This window comes from Electrophorus electricus, chromosome 3, assembly GCF_013358815.1.
Source record: "Electrophorus electricus isolate fEleEle1 chromosome 3, fEleEle1.pri, whole genome shotgun sequence".
NCBI lineage: Eukaryota > Metazoa > Chordata > Actinopteri > Gymnotiformes > Gymnotidae > Electrophorus > Electrophorus electricus.
Window position 1 is genome coordinate 15742611 of NC_049537.1, and position 7669 is coordinate 15750279.

Sequence of the window (7669 nt, forward strand, 5' to 3'; positions counted from 1 at the left end):
AAAATCTTCATGAAAATCTATTTTATTGAGTGGCACTGTTGAAGTGTAGGCTATTATAGCAAAATTCAGGGAGGAGGTTATGAAAATTAATATGCAGAGAATAACTAATGTGAACATTACTAATGTTTTCACGCCAAGTAAGAGGCACAATTACTTAACTGGTTTGCTTGGTATACACTTTGCTGAATAGGATCTGAGAGAAGTTCTCTTTTCACAATCTAAATAATTTTTATTCTTCAGCCAACAAATACGACACATTTTCTCAACCCAATGATGTGTGGAGAGTCATGATTATATCATATATGGTCACAGACAGACACAGACACACAATAAAGGGGTTACACATTCAAAGTGGATTTCTACACAATAGATAAATTCCCTAATCAGGGCTATAGATAGAAATAATTTATGCTTACATTTCTCACTGGTTGATGATTCAGGTTTTTGGATTATGTCACTGAAGTGGTAGGTCATGATAAATCGGCAGCAAACTTGAGCCAGCCACGCTCACTACAGATTTTGTATGCTTCTTAGTAACCTAGTTCCAAGTTTAATAATGATCTATTCATTTACATGTGTTTATGGTTAACATTTTCTTTTTTTTTCCTCAGTAATGCCAGTTTAATGGCATTAATGTATCTTTATCAGGTTTCTAAGCAAAGAGTGAGAGAAATTGGAAAAAAAAGTGTGGTGGTTACTACATAGATGTCTACAGATTTATGACTGCAAATCTGATACATCGTTCAGCACATTACAAAAATTCTTGTTAATAGATGTTGAATTCAGCACTTCTGACTTTTTTTATAGCAGGCTGGACTAATTAGTGTATATATATATATATATATATATATATATATATATATATATATATATATATATATATATATATATATATATATATATATATTTTCTTTTTTTATTTATTTTTATTTTCACTAAAAGACTATTCCTAATATTTGTATAACTTGTATGGAGAAAATTCTCTGATATACACATGATATATGTTTCTATCATAAATTCTTATTTGGGGCTTTAAAAAATGCCATTTTTTTTTAGACAATATTTTTCTGTTATCTTCCATTTGTTCTACTCTGCATGCTACTCTCTCTCTGCCTAAAGCCTAAGTGAAAACATCTGGATCTCTGGAAAATCAGAAGCAACTTGTGAACAATTTGGAACTTTATTTACAATGCGCACCTCTCCCCAGGCTTGAAAAATCTGATGACTGTTTTCACATAAACAATCAATGAGAACTCTGAACAGTTAAACAAGACTTGAATTAAAAATGTCTCCTGAATTTGAATGATCATTTGTATATTGGTGCTAACAATGGGGTAATGAAAGTTGTAGATTAAAATATCTTACTTGTTCAACAAAGAAAAAAAGCTCTTGAACCCCAAAATTATGAAGCTATATTGCATCTTAAGACAATTTTAGTTATTGGTGTTGACGGTTATGTCCATTGTGTCTGCTAATAAGACATTTATAAGATGATATTGCATCAAATGCAGATTAAAATTTCAGTGACTCCACTGCGTGATTTTAGGAATAACTAATTATCTAAAGTCTGTAGTTTAAGAGCAATGATTGGCATTTTTACACTAATGGTAATTACATATGTACTTTTATGTCTGCCATAACTGTACATGGAATGACTCCAGGGGTTAGGATCGAATTGCAGATTTAGAAACGTACAGAGAATACTCTAATAAACCATGGGCAATCCAAAAATCCAAACCAGAAAACAGTCCATGGCTCAAAAACATACAAGGAATAAGGGATTACAAAGGCCCAGAGTTGTAATTTTAATGTTACTAATGCACATTAATTACATTTACAACATTTGGCAGACACCCCTGTAAAGAGCAGTAGTTTCTATCAATTACATCCTTATGTGACAATAGATAGCTTAATGTTAAGAATACTTTCAGTCTAAAGCCCTGGCTAGAAAAGCAAACAGTACAAAAAAGGTTGGGGGGGGGGTTGTTTTTTTTAAAGCCAGTGTCTCTAGCAGTACACAGGCTGGAGAGAATTTAGGGGGTGCAATGGGAGGACTTCAAGAGGTTGAAAAAAAGTAGTGCACCTGCATTCTGGATGAGTTGCAAGGGTCTGATGCCACAAAAGGAAAGGCCTTCCAAAAGCAAATTGCAGTAGTCCAATCTTAAGATGTCAAGGCACAGAGCAAGCAGCAAAATGGCTTGCGTGGAGAGAAATGGCTGAATTTTCCTGATGTTGTAAGCTGCATGGCAGAGTTACGTTAGCTATATGAGGAGAAAATTATAGTTGGTTATCCAGAAGTACCCCAAGGTTGTGTTCCTTGTTGGAGTGGACTTGGAGTGATCCAAGAGTTCTTTAGTAAAATCCCAAGGTCTTGACTTGGGGAGGCATCTCCTGCAAAATATAGCAGCTCAATCTTGTTGAGATGTAGCAACAAGTGACGAATTGCCATTGTTAAAAACACGTCTGCTAGGCATACCAGGATACAAGCAGAAACCTGTGTCTTGGAGGGTGGAAAGGAATAAGCAAGTTGAGTTTTATCAGCATAGAAGTGGTATGAGAAACCATGTGAGGATATGACCTCGCTAAGAGAATGGGTATAGAGGGAGAATAGGAGAGGACCAAGCACTGAGCCTTGTGGGACATCGTTGTAGAGTCTGGATAGAACAGATGTGGATCCCCTCTATTTCACGTGATATGAATTCAAGGTATGAAGCAAACCATCACCACACTGGGCCAGAAATCCCAAGCTTGTGAGGAAATACAGCAAGATTTTGTGGTTGACCATGTCAAAAGCTCCTGAGAGATCAAGAAATATCGGGAACTTGGTCGATCTAGTAGCATGAAGCTTCCATCTCATATTTCTTATTCATTATAATAAGAATAATGCCATATTCATTTCATATGCTTTCTGTATATAGTATATACAGGAAACATTGTACAACAATGCATTTATTTTTTAGAATACCAATGTATTTTATACAAATATAAATAACTTGATGTGTTTTGGCACTCAGGAGTAGCACAAAAAGCTTGAAACTGCTAAAAAGTCATTTTATGTGATACATTGGTTGTCACTATACAGAGAGTTGGTGACATTGATTCAAGGTCTTGGCCCCATAATGGAGTGCCATCTTATAGTTGGAGGCAATGGTGGCTCCTTCAAAGTTTAAGCATTCTTTAGGAGCTTTACAAAAAAGTAAAAAATACATCACTTTAAAAGCCATGGATAAACTATATACTGTACCTTTGTCTATGATTACAGAAACAATTCATAGTCATACTAAATCTGTCCTAGTCAGCTCTAGTCTTCAGATTTTGGGGCAGTCAGAATTGGCAATTGGCACAGAAAATCAAGAAGAGGGCAAGGGTTAGGATGTAGGGGCATCTGTACACATATAGGCCCAATTCACACACAGACAGTCAGCTACACAAGGCATGCTAGCTCCTTCAGAGCCTACTGACAGGCCAGAGTTGTACAAGTGCAGCAGCTAAATTTTGGTTGCTTTTGTTCGTTATTAAACCTACACTATATTGCCAAAAGTATTCGCTCATCTGCCTTTGCATGCATATAAACTTGAGTGACATCCCAATCTTAATCCATTCGGTTTAATATGATGGTGACCCAGTTTTTGTCAGACACTGATGCTGGATGAGAAGACCTGGCTTGCAGTCTCCACCCTAATTCATTTCAAAGGTGTTCTATTTCATTGAGGTCAGGACTGCACTGTGGGTCAGTCAAGTTCTTCCACACCAAACTCGCTCATCCATGTCTTTATGGACCTTGCTTTGTGCACTGGTGCACAGTCATGTTGGAACAGGAAGGGGCCATCTCCAAACTGTTCCCACAAAATTGGGAGTATGGAATTGTCCAAAATCTCTTGATATGCTGAAGCATTAACAGTTCCTTTCACTGAAACTAAGGGGCCAAGCCCAACTGCTGAAAAACCCCACACCATAATCCCCCTCCACCAAACTTTACACTTGGGACAATGCAGTCAGACAAGTACGGTTCTCCTGGCAACCGCCAAACCCATACTCGTCCATCGTTTTGCCAGATGGAGAAGTGTGATTCGTCACTCCAGAGAACGCATCTCCACTGCTCTAGAGTCCAGTGGCGGCATGCTTTTACACCACTGCATCTGACGCTTTGCATTGCGCTTGGTGATGTAATGTTTGGAGGTATCTGCTTGACCATGAAAATCCATTCCATGAAGCTCTGTTCTTGAGCTAATCTGAAGGCCACATGAAGTTTGGAGGTCTGTAGCGATTGACCCTGCAGAAAGTTGGCGACCTCTGTCACAGTACCATGCTGGAATTCACTGAGCTCCTGAGAGTGACCCATTCTTTCACAAATGTTTGTAGAAGCTGTTCGCATGCCTAGGTGCTTGGTTTTATACACCTGTGACCATGGAAGTGATTGGAACACCTGAATCCAATTATTAGGATGGGTGAGTGAATACTTTTGGCAACATAGAGTAGGTTTGTCTCAGCAACTTCCCTCAATACTCCTACATTGGTGACCATGACATCAACAGATTCAGGTACCCTCCAGCCTCAGCCCCAGACTACCAAAGCCATTCTGTTTGGGTGGCTACGCCCTTTCTATGGCTGGACATGTCTATTTTGTGGATTTTGGGGGTCATGCATAGGCACTCCTGTGCATATATAGGCCTAATTGACACAAACACATATACACACACATAGTCACCCACACGTGGTGTTCCAGCCCTTTAAGAGCCACTGAGAGAGGCTGGAGTCATGCAAACAAGGCAGCTAAGTTTCAGTTTTGTTTTTGCTTCATGTTCTGCTAAGCTAAAATAAAGTTTCTATCCTGTGGATTTTTGTTATTAAGCCTAAGTTTTCCCCAGAAACTGCCTTCAAAACTATAAGGGACTTTAATTCCTTGTCTTCTAATGTAGTGTCAGACCAGTCAGAGAATATCAAACACATTTTATTGCTTGAGCAGGCTTCACACATGATGTAGTAAGATATGCTGGTTATTGACTCAAATTTGAATGAACCCCTTCAAATCTCAATGAAAATTGTAAATATATAATACATATGTAAACAAAAATTTCAGTGTTTATCTACCATACTTTGTTGTCTGTTGTCTCCTAGTAACAGAATTGTGTGTATTTTTGTGAGCAGGGGTGTCATTAAGCCTATTTTAGGGCTCCTCAGATAATGAGATTCCCATGGTTTCAAATCTGATACAAATCTGATCTCTGGACTTGTGAGATATATTTATTTTACTCATCATTTGTTGCATGGATCTTTTTGATGTCAGAATTTGTGATGTCATAAACAGCATGAATGAAAACCAACACTGGCCCTCAGCCAAATGTAATACTTTATGAACTCCAATAGCAGCAGGTAACAAGCCACATGCCACCCAATTCGGTTTCTGATGTTATTGTCAGCACTGTACATATTCAGAACCATGAATGGACATTGCGCTTATGGAAAATATAATCCTGTGAAATCTCCACATTATGTAGCTACTTATGCCTCCTTCACATAGTGTATGCATGCCTGCATCATTACCATGACAACCAGTTCATGCAAAACACAACTACGGTCTAAAAAACAAAAATTGAATCAGGTCACTACATGCAATGTGGGTACTCGGTTTAAAAATCAGATTTAAGAATGACATCATACCTTGCTATGTGAACATCGCCTTAATGAACTCTACTGCCTAATGAAACTGGCAGCTGAAACAACATAACAAACATGAAGTGCAGTGGCTTGATTCAATCAACAAGGCAGTAATGCCTTAGTGTTAGGTGGGCTAAGTCTATAGGCTTGAACAAATTAAACCGCACTTTTACTGTTGGCGAAAGCAGCTGGTTGCAGAGAGGAGTTGAGAAGACAGCCATTAACAATTTCAGCTTTCACTGTGCTGCCAGTGACTTCACCCTACGCTAACCATGCCAGTTTCACAGTATTTGCATTCTTTATTGCTCACCATATTCTGGTAATACTCTTGGCATATTTTGACAGGAAAAAATTGTACTTGAGTCATTCGCACTGGCTTCTATCAGCAGTGGTTCTGCTACATCAGTATGGAAACTGGCAAGGTGCCAGAGCAGACAGTTCAGTACTGCCTGTGTGATCAATGAGTATGTCTGACATTTTGAAAGCAAAATGAACAAATATGGTAGAGACAGCATGTTCTATTGCATAGCCCAGTGCAAATTATGAGAATATGGGTAGCGAACTTTATAAAGTCCCATAAAATTTGTCAGAGGCTTACTGATCAGCTAGCCTAATTTATGGTTTAACCTAGTAACCGTGCTCAGCAAAGACGATATGTTACAGAGAACTGGTGTTCACAATCTATAAAACTATAGCTGCTTCTTCATGCTTCTTTCATCTTTGCACTCGTTAAAAGTTACAAACAGCTGAGAACATGCTGCTTCCAGACATACCACCACTCTGCTTAAACTAAATGGACTGTTTCCATGGAATCATGCAGCATATTTTCAAGAGTCAATCAGAATATGTCATATACATTAAACATGTCCAACATGTCCATGTTATCGCATTAAACACATATTTGGTTGAGCATCAAAATGAAATAAACACATTAACATTAATTTATGCTTATTGTTGCTATTTACAAAGTAGTGACACTTTTAACTGCACAACTGCTCCAATATTTACTGTAACCTTTTTACAGTACATTTACAGTTCTATGTATTTGGTTAGTGTAGGCTTTAAGCAAGGTTTGTAGCCTGAATCTAGGCTTTCTCACGTGCACCCATATAGTGAAAATTCCAGCTCCACCCCTGGGCAGGGCCAAAGTGGCCACTGTGAGGTGATCAGTCTTATCTCTGTGGGAGAACACAGATGAGCACAGAATTGGGGGAGGATAAGAAAAAGACTTCATAGGACAGAGTTTTGATTACATGGGAAGATGCTCCTACCCCCTCAGAGGTCTAGGGACTGAAAACTTCAATTCTGGTAAATGCCCTTGGTGAAGCAGTAGCTTTGCTGACACAAGTCACACAAAGTTTCTAATACAATGTGCCAAACGAGGTGGCAATAGTCTAAGCAGACCTTTGTTAAGGAGAACATATTATGATCTAAATCATGTGTCTTCAGTTGAGTAGTGTGTCACCATTAAATGAATCAATGACATGGGATCCAAATAGTTCTTGGCTCATGTTAACACTGAAGAATATTTTTATCAGATGCAGCTGATTTGGACAAGGTACCCATCTGGAAAGTTTGATAATCTTGAAGAATTTTTCATCTCAGCTATGGTGTGGAGAGCTTGGGCAGATTTCAGTTGTGAGTGGAGCATGCTGGTGTCAATGTTATTCTCAAATGTATTAGCAAATGCAGTAACAATAGCCATATCTAGAAACTCTGATTATTACAAAGTAGGTTCCCTTGTCTTCTGCTTTGGAATTGGACAAATCCGGGCAGCAATTTAGAAACCCATGGGACATTGCTCTGAATGCCCATTTCAGGTGCTAATACCTTGGCTTTATGCAGTGTGGCTTCCCATTCATTTTTTTTAACTGCAGCTTGTCCAGGAGGGGCTTTGTGTTGCAAATGAGAACCTTCCTTGTGAACAACTGCAAGTGTTGCATTCAACACAATCATTAATGTGGCCTGATACAACTTCACCTTTACAAGCTCTCGGTACCAGTAGAGCCAA